Below are 21,557 nucleotides of genomic sequence, written 5' to 3'. Positions count from 1 at the left end.
CCAGTGGAGTACAGGAGTCAATGGGAGAGCAATCAGTGGTTGATTTTGTGGGTCTTCACTAGACCTGCTGAATCAACTGCCAATGCATCGATCGCCACTTGTCGATCCCCAGGTAAGTTTAGATGAGCCCAGTGTCCCAGCAGTGTGACCAAAACGAATGGCAATGTACTCCAAAGGGAAAAGATGAAGCAGAAATCCCCATAAAACCCAATAAATGCTCTGTGCCTAAGTCTGCCCTGAGAAATGCGGGTACAACTGTTGTTGACATCCAAAGGGGATCTTCGTTTCATTCATTTTTATAGCACACCAAGTTTTCTTATCAACCAAAGAAAATGGGGAGTTTCACAAAAAACCACTACTCACTATGTTCAAATGGTACAGAGAGAGACGCATACCCAGGCAAGGGAGTTACTCAGAAGAGGACATGCAGAAAGGAATGACCATGATATGACCAAATGGCTCCTCCGGCTGAGAAGAAAAGGGGGATGTGAAAATGACAGGAAACTTCATTGTAAGCAATACACTTGCCCAGTCAGAGAACAGATAAAATACCATGTGACTTACAGCATTTGTCCCATCAAACCTAACCAACTCACCTCAGATGATGGATTGTGAATGACAGCAGTGAAATGGCTCATGAACAATCTACAGAATTATTCCAAGAACTAATTCAGCAAAGAGTTTCAGTTAAGTCTGGAAAAAAAAAAATGGACCAGCTCTGGACAATTTGCAAAAAATGTCGAAATTTGTCAAGTAAATGAATACCAGTGAACTCTTTGCTTAGGTGTTCCTATAAGTTAGCCAATGAAGAGACTGGGTCAGTGCTAGCATTTTCAGCCTGGGGAGCAAAATGTGCATTGTACATCTGAGGACAAAGAAAGTTTGCTTCACTGACTATAAAAGAAAGATCAAATTCTTCACTCATTTAAACCCTTAAAAATCTCACTGATGTCAGAGGGAGCTACATGGATGTAAGTGATGGCAGAATTTGGGCCTCTAAGACTAGAGGCATTATAAGGAGTGATGCTAACATGAAGGAATAAAGCATTTCTTCTGTTAGATTAATAGTAACAGCTGTTTTGACTTTTTTAAGCTATGGAACAGTGCTTGTTTTACAAGCCCATAGACCCCTAAAAGACATCCAGATTCATACTTATTATGCCAAATTTGCTCGCATTTTCCACTGATAAAAATCCAGAGTCAGTATGGATTTCAATGGAGTTATTCTGGATTTGCAAAAGTATAAATAGACGTGGCAGAATTAGATTTAAAAAAATATTTTTGACGGATAAAACTGATGTTTAATTATAAGCATTTTATGTTATATGTTCATCGATTTAAATTTTCACAGTTGTGCGAAATTATGGAGGATCAGACAATAATTATTTAATGACAATAGACACCGAGATTTAAAAATATAAAGCTTCGTAACCAAAACACAAATTGTCAACAATATACAAAGGATATTGTCAAAATATACAAAGTAAAAATTCTTAAATTAAACTCCAGTAAGTTCTCAACCAACATTTTTCTTACTTTGCCTATCTGTAAATTTTGATTATCGATGGAAGTATTTTTTCATCGGTTTGCATGTTCGGTGAAATTGATGTTTACTGACATTTACTGATAAAAATGTAGCCTAAGTATAAATGAGAGCAGAATTTGGCCCCAGGACAGAAGGCTAGCAATAAAACTGTCTCCAGAGTGGCATAAAACATGAGTCAGACTAGGAGTTCTACTGGGATTAACAGGCATCCTTGTTTACAAAGCTACAGATAGAGACCACAGGGCAAACTCCATGACATAGCAGAGCTGAGAGTGCCCAGCTTGTGTCACACAGCATGTCTGGGCAGGAAAAAAATACGACGACACCACTGATTGCAAATGCGTAGGTATAGGAAAGGTAATGGATACATGTGCCAATCAATCAATAGGGTGGGAATAGAAAAGCAATAGGAGATATTCTATTAAGCATACATTTGATGTATTAATGAAAGAAAGAAAATCAGCGTCATGTTAAAGCTGTGACTTCAAGCACTCAGGAGTGAGGAAGTTCTAAAAGGTAAGTTTGCTCCAGTACCAGTAAACTGGCCAAGTAGCACATATATGGTATTCTTCAATCCTCCTTCATTTGCAAAACGAAACCCTAGCATATTACTCTTTGATCTAGTTAGCTAGCTAGTTAGGTATGTAAATAGCCTCATCAGTCTCCATCACCACAGAATTTTGAGTTTCTAACAAGTAACTAATATTCGTCATTACAATAACTCTCTCTCTCTCTCCCCACACTGAAGAAGTAGTTAAGAGGTTCCTTTCTTGTTGATTGGCTGTTTTATATTGGGTGTAGGCAGGGCCGACGAGAGTGGAGGGAAGCTGGTACAAATTACCGGGGCCCGGCAGTCCGGAAGGGGGCCCAGGGCCTGGCTTCCCCCCCCTCTCGTCAGCCCTTTTTAGCTGGTCCACCCTTGCTGGGGGGCCCGAAAAAATTCCGGGCCCAGCTTCCCCCGCTCTTGTCGGCCCTGTTTAGCTGGTCCACCCTTGCTGGGGGCCCGAAAAAATTCCGGGCCCGGCTTCCCCAGCTTCCCCCGGCTCTTGTAGGCCCTGTTTAGCTGGTCTGCCCTTGCTGGGGGGTCCGAAAAAATTTTTTCACCAGGGCCCAAACCCGCTCTCAGCGGCCCTGGGTGTAGGTGAGCATGGAAAGTGGAGTCAAAGAAATGTTCTGAAACTGGAGAGGTTCTTATCTCTTGTGGGAGTGAGATCCATAGCTTAGGTCTTGCTCCTGGGAAAGTTCTGTCTCCTATGCTCCCAAGTCTCTCCCTGTTGGCTAATAGTTTCATTATTCCAATGGAGCATAATTGTTGTGGGAAGTTACGGTTGTTGAGGGAGAGGCAATCTCTAATGTGGCTAAGGCCAGTCCCATGGAAGGCTTTGAATATCAGGACTGAGACTTTGAACTGGACTCTGTATTCATTAGGGAACCAGTGCAGAAAGTGGAGCACTGGGGTGATGTTCTCCTGGCAACCAGCATTGCGGAACAGACTAGCTGTTAGGTTATCAATGAATATAGTACTATAAAATGTACCAGGGGTTCTCAAACTGGGGATTGGAACCCCCCAGGGGGTCAGAAGGTTCTTACATGGGGGGTCGCGAACTGTCAGCCTCCACCCCAAACCCCGCTTTGCTTCCAGCATATATAATGGTGTTAAATATATAAAAAGTGTTTTTAATGTATAAGAAGGGATCACACTCAGAGGCTTACTATGTGAAAGGGGTCACCAGTACAAAAGTTTGAAAACCACTGAAATATACAGAATGTGCAATGCAGCCAAATTAACATTGACTCAGCAATCTTAGTGCCCAGTCTTGCAACATGGCTAAGTGCCAAGTCTCTTCACAGAATTGGGCCTTTACCCTTGATATTGCTTTGATTTTAGTTTTTTGAATGCAATTAATTAATTTAATTTTGGCATTAATAAGCTGCTGTGGGTAGGGATAAGATGAACAGCTGCACACATGCTCTGTATAGCATGTTGCTGAACATATGTCATGTGATGAAAGACCTTGTTTGTAATGCATGCACACAAAGGGGGAGAGAGAAAAGATAGCAGTGGGGACCTTCACTCTGAATTCCCTTACTTTTGTGGGATTAAAATCTCAAACTTCATTTATTTCATATTTTGCATATTATTTTCTTTTGTCTTCCTTTTTGCAACTCTCCATGTAAATCCACACTATTGTCTCTAAGTAATAGATAGATACACATTTTGTTGTGTTGAAAAGATAATGGCAATGCATTAGGAATTGTGAATGGATGAAATGCAGCATGCTGATACATTGTCTGGTGAAGTTATACAAGCACTGTGCAAGGCTTACAAATAATAGCTGGGCTTTTCAAAGGGAAATCAATGGGATCTGGGTAGCAAACTCCCTTATGCGCCTTGAAAATTCCAGCATTCAGGCCCAAACCCATGACTCTTTACCACTTAACTACGTAATCCTTATTTATACAAAAAATCTGATTGACTTCCAATTGACTAGAGCTAGTTGGAAAATGGTAAGTGTTTTCTGTATTTTTAGCAAAAATTGTCAGGGTTTTCAACAATAGCAAAAAATACTTTGTTTTTTCTTTGTTTTCGGTTTTTGAAAACCAAAAAATATTTGAGGGTTTTGGTTTTGCTCAAAAACTGGAAAATTTTGGAAGAAATAACAATTTTTCCCACAAACAAAGGCCTTTTTGATTAAAAAAAAATTTCTGACCAAACAATATTGATTCGCTGTGCTACTGACTTCTGTTGAACTCACATGTGCAAGGGTAACAGAATCAGACCCTAAACTTCTATTGCAACAATGGAAATCTAAAGCAGACATCTCTTTTCCTCATATTTTTGCATAATCTAAATGCCTGTGGAGAGAATCAGAGAGTCTCTGGGTAGGTCTACACTACCCGGTAGTTCGGCGGCAAGCAAATCGAACTTCGGGGTTCGACTTATCGCGTCTTGTCTGGATGAGATAAGTCGAACCTGGAAGTGCTCGCCGTCGACTGCGGTACTCCAGCTCGGCGAGAGGAGTACCGCGAAGTCGACGGGGGAGCCTGTCTGCCATGTCTGGACCGAGGTAGGTTCGAACTAAGGTACTTCGAACTTCAGCTACGTTATTCACGTAGCTGAAGTTGCGTATCTTAGTTCAAATTGGGGGGTTAGTGTAGACCTGCCCTCTGGCTCCTCAGCAGAACAATCTGAATGGTAAAAACAATTCCATACCTCAGATAGAACATGCTCTCTTCACATAGTATTGTTTAATTCAGATGTTTTAGGCCGGACTGTTTGCACGATGATGACATTTATTTTTCAATAGGAAAAAAAAAAACAATGATTACCTCCTCCCTTTGAGATCAGAGTCCGTGGTGGCACGCTGCAGAAAATCCAAGCAATGTTAAAGATCTTTCAGTACAGCAGCCTCCTCCACACTTGACCTTACGGTGAATTGAGGACTGCAGCTTTAAGTGATTCTATTCTCTTAAGCTTTACAAATACATCTAAAGGGCATTCTCAAGGACATTTGACCTGGGGAGCATCTGGTAGATTACAAACCTCTCGTTTTAAGCATATACAAATTGTCATTGCCGGAAAAATAAAAATATTTATGTCAATTAAAGTCATTACGGGCTTCACACAGCCAAGGGTCAGTGGCTTGACACATATTTCACAGCACACTACCAGTATGAAGGCAGGCCCATATTCTGGAACATCCCAGCCTAAACCAGTCACTTTATGCAATAATGCAAACAAAACAAGCGTGCTTATAATTATAAGCCTCTCGAGTCTTGTCCAATGGGATCATGAAATATCTGGAGACAAATGAACAAGCCGCACTGCCAGATGACCTCGAGCGGAACAGAGTAGAGGTGTGTGATTTATTGTAAGGAATCAGAGGGGTGAAGGTGGGAGTGCATGCTCGACTTTTAAATAAAATAATCCTGTTTGTGAATTTATTGCAGTGAGGGAACTAGGGTATTTGCCAGGGAAAATGGCACATCCCCTTCCTGTAAATGTAAGTATATTGCAAACCATCATTGTCCCCCTCACCCCTCCTCTCAGAGGAGCCTGAGAACTCAGCAGTATCTCTCTGCCCCCCAGTGCCAGGTCAGATTCAATACACAGTACTGAATACAATATATTGCCTCTCTCTCCTGCTGGTTTCCCTGATTCTCCCTTGCAATCAGCTCATCTGTCAGTTCCAACACGGAGACTATCCGCCCAGCATGACCTCCTACCTGACCTGGAAAATGGAGAGGGAGGAGGGGCAGCTGCCTTCATAACATCTTCTCCAACCTCCTGCAGATTCCAGGGAGGTCCCTCTGTGAGTCTGGGTGCTGTGCTGGGGAGGGGGCAGAGACTTAAAGGAGCTGTGGAGGAAGTGGGAGGGGCTTGTTGGGGAAACAACCCCTTCTCTATGGAGATTTTATTGGAACCCTCCTGTAGGGCCCAGGGGGCAGCTGCTGTGAGGTGGAGTTCTGGCAACCTGGCTTCAGACAACCCTCAAAGAGATTTCCTCCCCCAGAACACCCTTAAAGGGGTTTTTGTCACTGGAGGGGATGGGCTGGGGCAGGGCCTGAGCAGCTAAGAACCCATAAGTATTATTGCTAGTTAAATATTCAAGGACTGATTTGTGGGTGTCAGTCTGGGTCTAAATTCTGCAGTTATGACCCACTGTGAGGGCACCTATGCGGTGGTGACTGTAATTTCTGTGGCGGCAGGGAACAGATTCAGAAAGAGAGGTGTCTATTGTATTCAATCTGATGAGGCATAACCATACAATATATATAGTGGTAGCCATTTAAATATTTAATGCAGCAAAACATTTTGCTCTGGACTTTGTTCTTAGCTACAGCAGAATTTGTAGTTTGCTGCAGGATCGAGTGCTGGAGAAATTCGAGTGCCTTGCTTCACACTCCTGGGGACAGTTCAATTGTCTGTCTCTGGTTGGGAGCGTGTGGCAGCTGGGAGGGAAAGGGGTGCAGATTGGGCTCCTTATCGGGGAAGCGGTAGCATCTACTCACTCTTGCCCTTCCCATTAGGGAGTGTGAAGCTGCATAGCTGTTAGCAATTACTTTTCTGCACACTGTACCTTTACACTGGGTTGTGTTTTCGCTCTTTATATACCAGAAGCAAAATGAAGAAACCACAATGGCCCAGCTAGCACCCAAATCACTACGTTTACTAAATATACACAAACATGCCAGGCCTAACTGCATCCATACTGCTGCTGTGACTGGTTTCTGGCAGCTTCTAAAAGATAGAACACAGTGAGTGTTACTATTAGGTAGTTCACAAATGCTTTAAAGGGATACTACTCTATTCCCATATCCGACACATTTCTAGGACTGCCATTTTGTGCGGCGGTGTGATGCAGCAGGTTTCAGATGAGACACACACACCATGCTCTCTCTCGTGGTGACTTTGCTTTTGATCTTTGTTGTTTCAATGCATTTTTTCCTTAATAATCTGAAATCAAAGTCACTCAGACCAAAGCCCTGTCTTGCTCTCCACAGAACCATTTTCTTGTCTGAATTTCTCCTCCCACATGCAATGTGTTTTGTGTTTACTTCCACCCAATGTTGATGAGTTCATGTGGGCCTTCCAGCAGGCTTCTGGATAGTAGAGCCTCCAGCCACAACTGCCCTTTGTTTCTCTCCCTTCCCCAAGCAGTGAAAGTCATGCCGGGAATTGTACTTGGAGCATCAGTCTGCACACTTCCCCTGCTCTGGCCAGAGGCTATGTGGTAAAGCTGCCAAGGAGAGAAGGGAAAGGTTTTCTCCTCAGAGGCCTTTGAACTCCATGGCAGAAGCCTGGTTCTGCACCATTTGCAAGGCTATGCAATCACACCGTCCTGTCAACATTACTAAAGTCCAGATCCTCAGCTGGTATAAATCAACATATCTTCTCACTGGAACTGCACCAGTGTACACCAAGTGAGAATCTAACCCCATTTGACTCACCCCAGGAGCTCAGTAATAAAGCGAGGGATTGAATCCACTGCTCCTGCGCATCAATCCAGGGCCTTAGCCACAAGGCCATCCTTCCCGTCTAGTCCCTTGTGCTCTAAATACTGCTCCTTGCTGTTACCACTCCAGAGATACAAACATACTGGAGTGGCAAGCTTTCCTTAGGAGCGAAGAGGTGCACGTAGATAGAGAGCAGCAGAGGAAGGCAGTGGATAGGAAAAAGAGGGGAAAAGATGACTGACCCCTGTGCAGTGTAATGCAAAATAACTGGACAGACCGTCCTGTTGTATAGCTGAAGGAGGGTGGAAGTCCACCCCACATACTCACACTGGTCAGTACTTTACTCTGCAAGTCGTTCCCACTGATCCCAGAGCCCACTGTAAGCCTCACTTTTTGTGGCATAAGGTAGTAAAGGATACAGAGAACCGTCTATAATTTGCTGCCATGAAAGCAAGCAGCCCTGTTTTATTTTATTAAAGACTGATGACAAACTGTACAAGGAATTTTTTTTTTTAAATCTCCTTTAAAAATGCCATGCAGCCTGTCAGTCTCCTTTACTGGATGAAGCCTTCAATCTCCCTAGATAGAAGTGTCCTGAAAACACAGCACACAGTTCCCTGGTTTCATGGACATCCATTGTGAATCCCCCTGCCCCTCCCTCCAAAAATGTATATGAGGTTTCCAGTGACATCATGGTTCTTTAAAATCAAACCACTAAGAATTTATTGTGCTTGGAGGGGCCAGTGAGATTAGGATCTCCTTTACCGAAGAGATCCCAGGTCAAGCAGAAGCAAGACAGAAGTTAAGATGAGCAGAGAGTTCACCTCATTTTGTTCACTTGCCCGGGAATAAACATTCCTCCAAGAGCTAACTCTTACTTCTGCACATAAACAGAACAAGCAAAATGATCTGTAATAATGCCATCTGGTGAGAATAATATTACTCCCCTTTCTCAGAGAAAGAACAAGAAAACATGTTGTATATCTAGTTTCCATGGACTTGACATTTCTCTCTACTGAGTATTTCAGAACATCACTATTTAACATCTTATATTATTCCAATATTAATTTCATTACAAAATGTTCATAGACTGAATCTCTCCTGTGCTTTTACAATACAATCAGCCCAGGTAGCATACAACCGTGCTTGTCTGTCTCTTGGTTTCTTTGTGAATTTTGGGCTGCAAAACTTCAGGCATGGTCAAAGATGTTTGTAAAATGGTTAAGAAAACTGACATCTGGTCTGGAAATAGAGCGTCTTGAGTTATAATCACAAAGGAAAAGGATTGATTTCCTGTGATGTGAGCAAATGTCCACAATTACAGCTGAACATTCCCCCAGTGTCCATCTGTACCAGGTAGGAATTCAGCATGCTTAATTTGGCTGCAACCGTGCCAGTGACTATTAGCATTCTGCATGCATACCCTCTCTCCTTCCTGGGGGAGAGAGAAGGCCCACCAGCATTCCTATTACAGTGCTTGAATTGGTGGATCTCATCTTTAATTCCTGCATTCACACAGCTGCTATCAACCCATCTCTGGCCCTCTATGTGTAGTTTTCTAATCCGATGTGCCTCTCTGTCACGTTCAGTCTCGGTGATCACGAACCCACGAACTTTGGACCTTTAAAAATCAAATCCTCCATAACAATTTTCTACCTATGGGATGTTACTGTGGAAATCATCACAGTTCTTAGCCTTTTCCATACTATCCACCTCCCATGTTACAAAAGAAACAAGCTTTGAGGTTCCCCCCATATTTAGCCGTAGAGACATGAAAGGTGGTGGTAACCCACGTGGACTTGCCAACAACCACCAGGTTCAAAAGCCATGTAGGATGACCAGATGTCCTGATTTTATAGGGACAGTCCCGATTTTTGGAGCTTTTTCTTACATAGGCACCTATTACCCCCCACCCCTGTCCCGATTTTTTTCACACTTGCTATCTGGTCACCCTAAAGCCATGGCATTTATTAATGTTTTCCTTTTGACCAGCCAGGATATTTTCCAGCAATGTGGACAAATGGGGTCTTGCTTAGTGGCACCCCGTAGTTCTGTCAGTTTCTGGTCCAACACAAGTAACCTGTTAGATGAATTAATTAGTTCCTCAAATGACTCCTCCATATTGTCCTGCCCTGCTCTAGACAATCTGCTTAAGATATCAGCAACTGATAATCCTTTCCTGGTCTGTGTTTAATTACAGCATTGCATTTCTCCATCATTCTTTTCAGCTTTGTGGGAACTGCCACAATTTATTTTTGCATGATTGCCACCAAAGACATATGGTCAGACTCCTGTGTAACTCCCCCCTTGCACATACTGAGAAAAGTGTGCACAGCTGGACATCTCTTTTGCGATTTATGCATAGTGACTTGGACACATGAACCACTGGCTTCTCTTCTTGCAGTTCACCTCCCACCCCAAGTCCTAAATGGGATGCATCCATCTGAACTGGTAGAAATTTTTCAAACAAAAAGTTTGATCATTGAAAAATGGCCTCATTTTCCAAAATGAGAGTCCAAAATCACCATCATTTATTTTTTAACAAACTATATATGCTTTTTACCCAATATTTTTTCATAATTTTGTAAAGTAAAAAATGCTATAAAACATTTGACTTTTTTGTTTGCCAAAAATCCCTGCTCCCACACCACTTATTCTAAATTTCAATGTTTTCAATTAAAATTATGAAAAGATATTGAAAAAAATGCTAAAAAAAATCATAAATGTCTTCTGTGAACCTTCCAAAATAAAAAGAACTTCAGAATTTTAATTTTTTTCATTGGTTTTTCATTGTTTGTCCAGCTCTGTTTACATCGTAGTACAGGTTGAAACGCTCTGGTCCGGCAACATCTATGGTCCGGCATGATTTTATTTTATGTTTTTTTATGCTTTATCTACTTATTTCCTTGTGCCAATACAGTAAAATTGTGTAATAACACTAACACTTTGTTATGAAGAGAGCCAGTAAGCCTTGGCTAGACGGCGTTGCAAGCGTTGTTTCGTTTATTCGCCTCGGCGAGATATAAATAAAAAGAGACCTGCTCGATACATATTGACCTTCCATGATTTGGCAAATTCTCTGGTTTGGCATCGGTCAGGTGCTTAGGGTGCCAGACTAGAGAGGTTCAACCTCTATAGCAATGCACCTGCACCGTAGCTATGCCAACATAACTCTATAGCATAGACGGAGCCTACACTGACAGAAAGGGTAGTTCTGTGGCTGTAGAAACATCAAGCGAGGAGGCATTCTTCCATTGCGTGGGGGTGTGGATTTTTCCCACCTGTGAATGACATAGCTATGATGACATAAAGATTTTACATTTTATTTTTCAGAAGTTTGAATATATCCATACTGACAGATTCAAATATAATGACAAAGAAAACGCAACAGGAGTATGGCTGTAACAATAACACAGTATGAAATATTCAGATATAAATACTCCTGCATGTTATGAAAAGTAATTCCCTAACAATGCCCACCAAAAGAAAAAAAGGGAGACACATCAGAAGCCCAGTCTACCTGGAGTCAGTTTGTAATGCTTTCATGAAAGACCAAGTGTCTTCATCGCTGGATCTTGTGTCTCTACAGATTAATGTCAGTTTTTCCATGAGAGTGGTGTTGGTTAGCACAGTTAGCCAATCAAACAATGGGGGGGGGGGGGAAATAGCAGATTACTGTTTTCATAAAATGACTCTTTTGGCCACTATAAGTCCTGCAGCAATCCATTTCCTGGCATGACTCAAACAGGGTAGATCTTCTAGAATGCCCAAAACACAAACATGGGGGAAATCCTGACCCCAGTCTCCTTACATAGAGCATCAAACACTTCCTTCCCAAATGTGGATATACTTTGACATTCAAAGATTATATGAGACAGGTTTGCATTGGGGCTGTCATATCTCTAACATTTCCTATGCGGGGTGAGTTCAGCTGTATGCGAACACTCAGAAGTCCAGTAATATCTATTTAGAATTTTGTTCTGAAAGAAACGCAGAAACAGAGAACAGGATGTTCTGTGTATATTGTAAAAACAATGAGGAGTCCTTGTGGCACCTTAGAGACTAATAAATTTATTTGGGCATAAGCTTTTGTGGGCTAAAACCCACTTCATCAGATGCATTGAGTGAAAAATACAGTAGGCAGATACAAATATACAGCACATGAAAAAATGGGCATTGCCGTACCAAGTTGGGGGTCAGTGCTAACGAGGCCAATTCAGTCAGGGTGGATGTGGCCTATTCCCAACAGTTGACAAGAAGGGGTGAATATCAACAGAGGGGAAATTACTTTTTGTAGTGCTAACAAGGCCAATTCAATCAGGGTGGATGTGGCCTATTCCCAACAGTTCACAAGAAGGTGTGAGTACCAACAGAGTGAAAATTATTTTTTTGTACTGACCCAGCCACTCCCAGTTTTTATTCAGGCCTAATTCACTCCATGCATCTGATGAAGTGGGTTCTAGCCCATGAAAGCTTATGCCCAAATAAATGTGTTAGTCTCTAAGGTGCCACAAGGACTCCTCATTGTTTTTGCTGTTACAGACTAACACGGCTCCCACTCTGAAACCTGTATATATTGTGTCAGACATTGTTCCACCCGTCAGAGGAAATGGAGATGGTTAGCTTCTTCTCCCATTTTATTTTATGGGATAGTCAATAGGATAAATCAAGGAGTTCAGCCATTTGCATATGTTACCCACAAAATGTTTCTGGGTAGCATACTTTTTAAGTTGCACTTCACGTTGGGTGTTATTTGTGGCCTGCCAACAATTCCCCAGCTCCTTCATAATTTTGAGTCAAAGCTTATTGTAGAAAGGACCTTGCTCTGTCAGCAGCTGGTATTTATCATGAAGATATGTGAAGGAGGCTAAAACTGTCTGTTCAATAATATCTTTAATGGTTAACATGCCCTTGGTTAGCCAGGTGGTTTTTGAGCTTTTATCAAATTTTAATCAGGTATTATTCCAATCAACCTAAATTTTAAGTGCAGACCAGACCTTGTTGTGCTATGATCTTCCTTTCGGAGATCCCTCAGTGATGCTAAAACTCCTGCAAGTCATGGTATAATCTCAACAGGGAAATCATCATCCTCAATATCTTTTCTTGCTCAGGGTGGTACTCTGGTGCCTGCATCTCAAGTGTCTATTGCTATTTTTGCAGAATAGGGCTTGGTATCCTCATATGGGAGAATGTGACCAAAATACCTTCCTGAAATTGCAATATTATTTTTAATGGTATCATCGGATGGCTCTAAATAATGCTAGATTCACATCCCCTGTGGTTTTTTGCTTCCAATGAAAGTTCTAGTGAATAAGTTTGCTGGCAGGTATGTTTGTAGAAATAGCAAATTATAAGTGACCATTGGAGGATATTCCTGGAAAGCAAATTTGGAATTTGTAATAGTAAACAATTCCACTCGTGGTCTTAATGCCCCCTGGCATTAGTGCATGGCATTGCAGGGGGGGGGTTTTGCCGCTAACACTCCCTGCTGATTGCTTCTTTGGCCTCTGATGGCCTGTTTCTGTCCATGAGTTAGTCCTTGAGCTAAGTTACGTGTAGTTCTAACCCCCTTCCAGGTAACAGAAGTCCAACCAAAAGTTCACACAAATAAACGGGTCTTTCACCGCCTTGGGCTCCTCTTCAGCCCGCTCTACGGGCTCAGTTCCCAGCCCCTTCTGGGCTCTGGGATAAACCCCTGACTCCCAGGCTCCTTCCCTGGAATGCCTCACTGTCTTAGCCCCACTTCCACATCCTACTCCAGGGTCTTCCACAGGAATCCAAGCGCCTCCCTGTGGTTCCTCCTCAGCTTCCTTCTGTGTTCTCGTAAGCCTTTTTTATTAAGAAGCCCAGGTGTTCACCATACTAACACCTGACCTCCTTAGTCCATCCTCATCAGGCAAGGGACTGATTGAACTGTGCTGGGCAGGCCACTCTGTTACAGTAACAATGAGCTTTTGCACCAGGAACCTGATTCTAAGAGTTACTGTCATCCAATCAGGGAACCGAAACGTGTCATGTGTCTTTCATGTACTATTAAAAGTAGGCAACACAGCTCAAATTTTGAATATGCGCAATGAACAATCTGAGGACCAAAAATTATTTGCAGAAATTACTCAGCAAATAACTTTGACTAACAAGTAAGTCTGAGAAAATCATGATCTGGTGGCAGGCAATTCATGAACCAGAATAGAGGGGAAAATTCACCACATAAACGTTTCAGTGCTAATCATTCTCCCACTTCGACAGCTGAGTCACGCTTTAAGTAGCTCTCTTCAGATGGTCATGTGGTTACTGAGTCGCTGATTAGCAAATTGGCTAACCCACCCCCTGCTTAATACTTCTTCTTAACAGCTGATTAATCAGGAGTGATTCATTCATATTCAGCCATTTCAGAATGATATCCTGAGCAAATTCTCACTCACATGAAGGCAGGAATCCTGGCTTCACTGAAGTCAATGGCAACCCCCCATTGACTTCAACTGAGTCAGGCTTTCACCTGAAGTGTGTAATCAAACTTTTTTTTCTGTCTCCTTCAGGCCAATATGTGTACATAGCTACAAAGAGTCCTGTGACACCTTATAGACTAACAGACGTATTGGAGCATAAGCTTTCGTGGGTGAATACCCACTTCATCAGACGCATGTCATATATGGACATATTTATGCATTTTGGTGGGCCAGATCTCAGCTGGTGTTAACCAGGATAGCTCCACTGACTTCAGCGATTTTGCACTGATGTGTGCCGGTATTGAGGATCTGGCCCTTTGCGGGTGACTGTGAGTATATGTGTAGAATTATTCTCAGTGCACTCATAATTACTCCTTTTACAGTACACATCCCAGGTACACACTGAGCTTTCTTTATAAAGGAGGAGCAATTCCACAGCCTGTCTTTTGTTCTTGCATCTTGAGCTAAAACTGCTAAAACTGCCCGTTTTTCCTTGTCTTCTGTCAAATTTTTTTGTAAACTAAATGGGGCAGATCCTCAGCTGGTGTAAATTGACATAGCTCCTTTGATGCAATGTAACTACACTGAATTACGCCACCTGAGGAGCTGGCCCTAAATACCGAGTCATAATGACAAAATATCTACCACTTCTTTTCAAATTGTGTGTGTATGGTCTGACAGTGTGCCAGCCCAGCAGCATATCTCACTAACATTTGGAGGCAGTCACCTGGCTGTGAGATCAGACTTGGAAATATACCTCTGGCTGATGGAAAATGGGTACAATTTGTTCCCGGTCTTCCAACCGTCAAAACCCACTGCCTGAGCAAAATTCAAGTTCTCTTGGCACATGTGCATAGGTATTTTGGACTGAGACAAGGTATATGATGCTGGGTGTCACCATGGAGGGGAAAAAGAACATCCATTATCTCTTATAGATAGGAGTAAACCTATTATACAAATATCATCCATTTTATTATAAGTAACATATAATCCTGGTTGTTACTATAAAGCCAGATTCTAATACCCTTACTCATATTAGGTGGCATTTAATTCCACAGGTAACACCACTCGTTAACTACTCAATGGAGATACTATTAAATGTGAATAAAGTCATCATAATCTGACCCATAATGATTATGGTGAGCCATCTAGTTACTATTAGAGTGGGTCAAAATTTTAAAACTCAACTAAATGATTGAAATACTGCCTTGACAAAAATCTAAATGTTTTGCCAAACTATTTGTTTCTTCAAAATGTTTCCATTTTGATAAAAATACAAAATGAAAAAAATTAGTCTTTCTTGTTTCCCCTTTTTCCGGTGCAAAATAAATGACAAGAGTTCTCCCATTCCCCACTTTCTCTCACTTTTATTTATTTTTTTCCACTGAAAACAAGACAAACAAGTAAAAACGGAGAGAGAGAATATTGTTTTTCCTGCCGAAATGAAATGTTTTGGAAATTTTTGAGGAAAAAAAGAAAAAAATCTTTTTGCATTGAAAAATGAACAATTTCATGAAAAAAATTGAATGAATTTTTTTTTAATTGGTCATGAAATATTTACCTTTTTCCAGCCAACTCTAATTACTGCTAATCAATTGCGCTTGATTCTCAGCGCTGCTGTGAGATTAATTCTTAATGAGACAACTTACTAACAGGTTTGGAACAAACTGCAAGCATCCCAGGCCTTTCTTCCTTATCACAGCTGACTGGAACTTAAAGGCTGCAAAGGAACCTGCATTGGAAGATTGTTTACAGCTACAGATTAAGGACCATAACTGTCAATCTCTTCCGACTTGGAATGTTGCCAAGCCCGCTCACAGTAAGCGGATTTTGGCTTCTTTCTTTGTGTAATTGCTCTATTGTGCCTATATTTGCTTGTTGATTGTTTGGGGGCGTTTCCCGGGGGCGGGGCTTCTGCTTTTTTTTTTAATTTCCCGCCGGAGAGCGTGATTGGCTCTCGGTTGTGCAATCCTCTTCTCTGCGCATGAGCACATTGCTAATAAAAAGCTTACAAGCCTGCTTTGGGTTTGATTTTTCCTTTCGCTTGCGGGTCGTTGTGTTGCTTACTTCAGCCATGTGGGACTCTGGCACTAGGTAGGGGGGCTGGTTTGTGGTTTGGGTGTTCCAGGGCGGTTTGTGGTTTGGATTACGGGGAGGGGAGGAGTAGCACTGCTACGCAGTTAGTCACACAAATAGTTTTTAACAGCCTGGAAGTCAGAGTCACAAGGTCGCTACTAAACATAACCTTTCAAATAGCTATCATCTTCTCTAATGGAACTACACTGTGAGTGACTGCTTATCAGCGCAGCTTTATGTGATCACTTCTATTATATGCACTTTTTAGTCTCTTTCATTTTGTATCATGGTTTCCACTGAAGCAACACTTTAATTCAAAGCCTTTTCCCAAAACACGTCCAGGATTCTGTACAGATATCTACATATGCATCCTTTGAAATATAATTCTTTTTCCATATTTGGTCACAGCTCATTTGCTTTTTCAGCTAAAGAAAAAGTCCAATTTTTCCCTTGTGACAATTACAAATGGTGACTTGCTTTGATTTCCCAACTGCGAGCTGCATGGGAAACGTGCATTTCCACGGAATAGATGGCAATATTTACCACTTCACTCACCGGTCTCTCTCTCTGTTTAAGAAACAACTACGCTGCTATTATACAATGGATGTACTCTGCAAACATTGGCTTCCTGCAGACATCCATGTATATGTAGGTTGGTTCTAGCTGTGCCAAAAACTAATGGCACCAGAGGCTAATTCACAGATTGGAAACTTGATGTCATGCAGACGTGTAGCTGTATTTTGTTTAAAGCTGCCAACTATGCTGTAGTTTATGACTGTAGGCATAGTCCTGAGCAAGGGGTGATCTATACTCTGCACCATCCCACAAGTAGCCTCTAAAGGCATAGCTTCGGAGACACCCATGAGAGTCTTCTCATTATACTAACAAACCCATCTGGTTGGGTAGAAGCAACACACAGTGACTTTGTTCACACATGTTAGTAAGGATATAAGAATATCAAAAGTCAAACGGGCAAGCAAAACCCAAAATTCTATTTCAGGCAAATATACAGGCCTGAATGCTATATTACCATCACTAACAGAGCAGCGGGGAATCTTTGTGTTGATAGGATGCATAGCCCTGTGGAGATCATGTTTAGCAGAAAGGCCTTGGGACTCTGCCTTGTAGGCTCTGTAAGGTTTAGGGCTCAGGAAGAGAAATTCTGGAAGTTTACAAGCATCTGTCCAATTAGGACTCTTTTGTGGGTCAATGCACTGGCCAGTTTAGGAAGCAGTCTCAAGGGATGTCAGATTCATCCTACCAGGCCACAAAAATGCTTTGCAAAGTTAATTGCCTAACGCCCAAAACAACACTCCCTGAAATCAACGGGAATCCTTCTATTGACATCAGTGGGATTTGGACCACACCCCTGTGAAGAGAGAGCAGATATTTTTAGGAATCTGGCTGAATAATGGTGACCCCAGATTATGATGCTGAGCTAAAGTAGAGGACTCTGATTAAACCAGAATTGAAGCTAAAATCAGACCCAGTGGGAGAGAGCCCTGTACACCCTAATAGATTAATACCTTTTAGAGGCTCCATAGCCAGAAATTCAAGTACTAAAGACTTTTACTAAGCATACATAGCACCTAATTTTTTGGAACAATATCAGTTTCCTAAAGCAAATCATCCTGGGCCCTATTAGAATAATATTAATTGTAGGGTATAGTGTTGCAACATCAGTGAACAGGCTGGATTATTGTAATCTAGTGCCCTGGAATCTCCCTGAACAAGGCACTCAGGACATGTACCAAAACCAGGAAACGAGGAGACGATTGTATGGGCAGTGGATGGAAGAAAAAAGAAAAAAAAACGAGCAAAGGGAATGTGATGGTTGCTCTGAACAAGAGTCACAACCACCTGCTTTCATTGGAATAGGACACCACGACCAAGGAATGCAACAGCTAAATTTGAAAGGAAAGAACTATTGCACGGCCAAAACATTGGACATCTCTGACTCAGACAAGAGAAAGTACTTCATGTTATCAGTAAAAATGTTCTCTGGCAATAGTGACATTGGTGTGTTCCTCAGTGAATGGATCAAAGTAATCTCCAAACCTTCTAAAACGAAACAATCACTGAAAAATGTAGACTTATGTATTGCATCAGGGACAAAAGTGGCACTATTTAATAGACTTCAATCCCGAACAGGTAGCACCAGATACTTGCACATAGAGGGAGAGGAATTTGCAGGGAGAGATGGCTCCATTCATTACGGACAGACTGTCAAACTTGAGTATTCAGATACTGGCATGGCATTCTCAAGACTGATTATTTGAAAAATGGATAAAGAGACAGCGTTACTGGAGGCAGATGATCCAGCATCGCAGCTCCATAAATATGTATTCTACCTTAAAGATACAGCAAGGATGTACTTGTGCCTTTCCCAGGAGAAAATAATCCAGTTTCATGGCGATGTTGGCAATGGGGATCAAACCTGGGACCTCTGGAGCTAAATGGCACATCTCTCTTAGCCAAGGCTGTAGCAGGCTAATCAATTTCTAGGGGATGTGCCACTCCAAGCAAGCAGGGGTTACCTATAAAAATCAAGTTGATATATCTACCTTATCAGACATTAAGTACCGTTTCTTGCAAGCATCATCCTTACGGAACTCCCCGTGAAGTCCATGGGAGTTCTGAGTGGCAGACAGATTACAGACTTAGGTCCAAAAAAGGAAGTTTGGGAAAATTTCCCTGGAATATTTCTGCTACAAATGGAACATGCACACACCAAATGGCAGGATAGCGTCAGCCTCCAAATGTGCGGATCCAACTGATTGCATCTGCCAAAATGGGCATGCACCGATTTGGGTCTGCACATAGTCCCATGCAAAAGCAAACTAGATAGGTGGGCTTCCAGCTGCTCATTCTGCATGTCCAGATCCAGGTTTTGGGGCTCCAAATGAGATGCATGTCTAATTTTGCATGCAAAGCAATGGGCAAACCAATTCAGAGGTGGGTTTGGTGTTGGCTAAAATTTTGGCTACATTTTTTTACTCAGGATATATGGTAAATTAGTCTAGAAGGGAAAAAGGCCAGAATGAATAATAATAAAAAAATACCTACCAAGCAAAACAATATACACAATTTAACCACAGTAACCTAGGAAGTTTGTAACCCAAACACTATTCCTTACTTAAACATAGGTCCAAGAGTAATTTAACCACAGAAACCAGGTTGCTAGCAACCAATGAAACACTAGCCATTTAGAAACGATATACATAACATACAACTAGTAATTGTCATCGCACATGCATTGTATGTAGCAGGACCAATTAGCATGTAAAGATACAGTCAACACAAAATTTCTTTGTCCTTGTCTCTTGCTGTTTACAATCTGGATGCCTTGCTAGATGATTGGGAGATGAACAATAAGACTCTGAGGTGGGATTTTCAGAATTTCTCAGTACTGACCCGGGTGGCATGGATCAGCATTGGCATCGTACTCCCCATCAGTACCTGGCCTGGGATGGAGAAGCTAATGATCCAACCAGCAGACCAAATTTGGTGATGAATCCTGGTCACGTGCCACCTGAGACACATTGTGCCTACGCTAAGAAGGGCTGGCCTAACTCTGCTCCTGTTAAAGCCAATGGGAATTTGATTGCAATGGAAGCGGAGTTAGATCGATACCGAGTGCTTTGAAAATCTTGCCTTTAATCACTATAGCAGCAACATTCTGCCCATGTTCTTTCTCTCAGTCCCATGGTGCTGTGCAGTGAGATGTCTTCTGGCTGTTTCTCTCGGTTAAAGAGAGAGCTTCTGAGAGCTACTTTTTTTTGTAGGAGAACTGGGCAATAGAAGAAAAGCCTTAGGAGGACATTTTGAGAAACAGCAAAGAATAACAGGACTCTAGAATCAACTTGGTAAGGAAGAATGTAATGATCAAGGTAATGGATGGTGCAGAGAAGAGCAGTGGGGTTCAATAGAGCCTAGGAGTGGATCTGAAGAAGAAATGAAAGGTAACATGGAAGAATGAATTCTGGGACAGCCACAGAGGTCAGTGCCTAATCCATGGAACAAAGGAACCATGACAAAAGGATCTTCTGTATGTGAGAAATGAGCAGAGAGGATGTCAGAGAGAAATAGACTAATCAAGACAGAAGGGGAATGAACTGCTGAGGTCCAGTAAGTTAGAGGAGAGAGCCAGTATATCAAACATCTAGCCAAGAGAGAAGGAAAGTCCAGTAGCTGGCTCTCAAATAGGACATGCAAGTCCACCATCTACCAGTTGAGGTGGAAGGTGTGACTTGGCATAAGGAGTCTATTTTGAAAAGATCAGGAGAATACTTTTTCTAATCATCTGAAAAGGAGCAGCATCAAAAAAACAGCTTCATTTCCTCCTCCAGAGGTAATTTTTTAAAAAAAAATCTAGACTACCAAATGCCATTTCCATCTCCCACAGTCAATGTCCAAGATGCAAGATTCTCTAATGTAGGTAACAAGTTTATTAAAATTACAAATAATATCATGGCATGTACAATGTAACACAATTAACTGTAACCCATGATGACATTTTTATGGACTTTTAAATCTATGGGTAAAACAGGAAGGCAGGGGTCATACCCAACCAAACCAAACCCAACCCAAAGAATGACTGCAATTCATAGAACTAACAGAGCTAAGGCAATTTGTCACCAGACTCACTTGGTTGTACAGTGTCCCCCCACTTGCTACCCTTCACATGCTTATGTCTTTACACGTAAGGCCCTCAGGGCAGGGACTGTCTTTTCTAGAATGCACCAAACACAATGGGGCCCCTGAGCCTAATTGGAACCGTTGGGTGCTACCACAACATCAGTGTTTACTACTATCACAGTAACGTGGTCTGGAGAAACGAGTACAGGGTTGAGATTCAGGTAGTCCTGAGTTGTACTACTGATTCTGCCACTTAAACACTCTATGGCCCTGGCAAGTCACTTCACCTCTCTGTCTCAGTTTCCCTATCTGTAAAACAGGGGCAATCCTAGTAACCTACCCACCTCACAGGGCTGCTGGAAGGATTAGTTGGTTAATGTCTGTACAGTGCTTTGATCATATAAAAATGCAGAGTATTATTATTTAAATTTCTCCCCTTGGATACACGAGTCCTTCTCTTCTTATGTGTGTGGCTCCCTCACTGACATAAGTAGGGGTAAAGCACTGTGGAAGAGAGAGTAGCTTTTTGCTTTACATTTTCAAGAAACAAAAAGGCTACAGAGCTGATGCCCTCTGAGAACCTGAAATGCCACTAGCCTGTTCTATAACTACCATCTGCCAGGCTGCTTAATATACCAGCATTAAATGCCCCAGGGGCTAATCTGGCCATTTCGGTACTACAGTAATGGACATCCACTTCACTGTCCATGCAGCCCTTTTGCATTCTTAGTCATTAACCTGTTAAATAGTAGCGTTATCACATTCAGCAAATGATTCTCAGAACAGATGCATGACCTGTGAAAGTTAGCTACCTGCTCCCACAACAACAACCTCATAGTATTAAGAACAGTCAATCCTTGAGAAACAAACAACTAGAAGATCTGATGACTGAA

At 42.0% G+C, this 21,557-nt stretch overlaps 1 protein-coding gene and 1 pseudogene across 2 annotated transcripts in view; one reads left to right on the top strand and one right to left on the bottom strand.

Moving 5' to 3' along the window:
• The window catches only part of SNAP25 (synaptosome associated protein 25), a 97,508-nt gene that overhangs the window by 63,896 nt on the left and 12,055 nt on the right, over positions 1–21,557 (bottom strand). The window lies entirely within an intron of this gene.
• On the top strand, positions 17,806–18,482 carry LOC128833708 (recombining binding protein suppressor of hairless-like; annotated as a pseudogene).

Source organism: Malaclemys terrapin, chromosome 3 (genome assembly GCF_027887155.1).
Source record: "Malaclemys terrapin pileata isolate rMalTer1 chromosome 3, rMalTer1.hap1, whole genome shotgun sequence".
NCBI classification, from domain to species: domain Eukaryota; kingdom Metazoa; phylum Chordata; order Testudines; family Emydidae; genus Malaclemys; species Malaclemys terrapin.
Note: the sequence above shows the minus strand (reverse complement) of the source record. Positions and strands in the feature narration are given on the sequence as shown.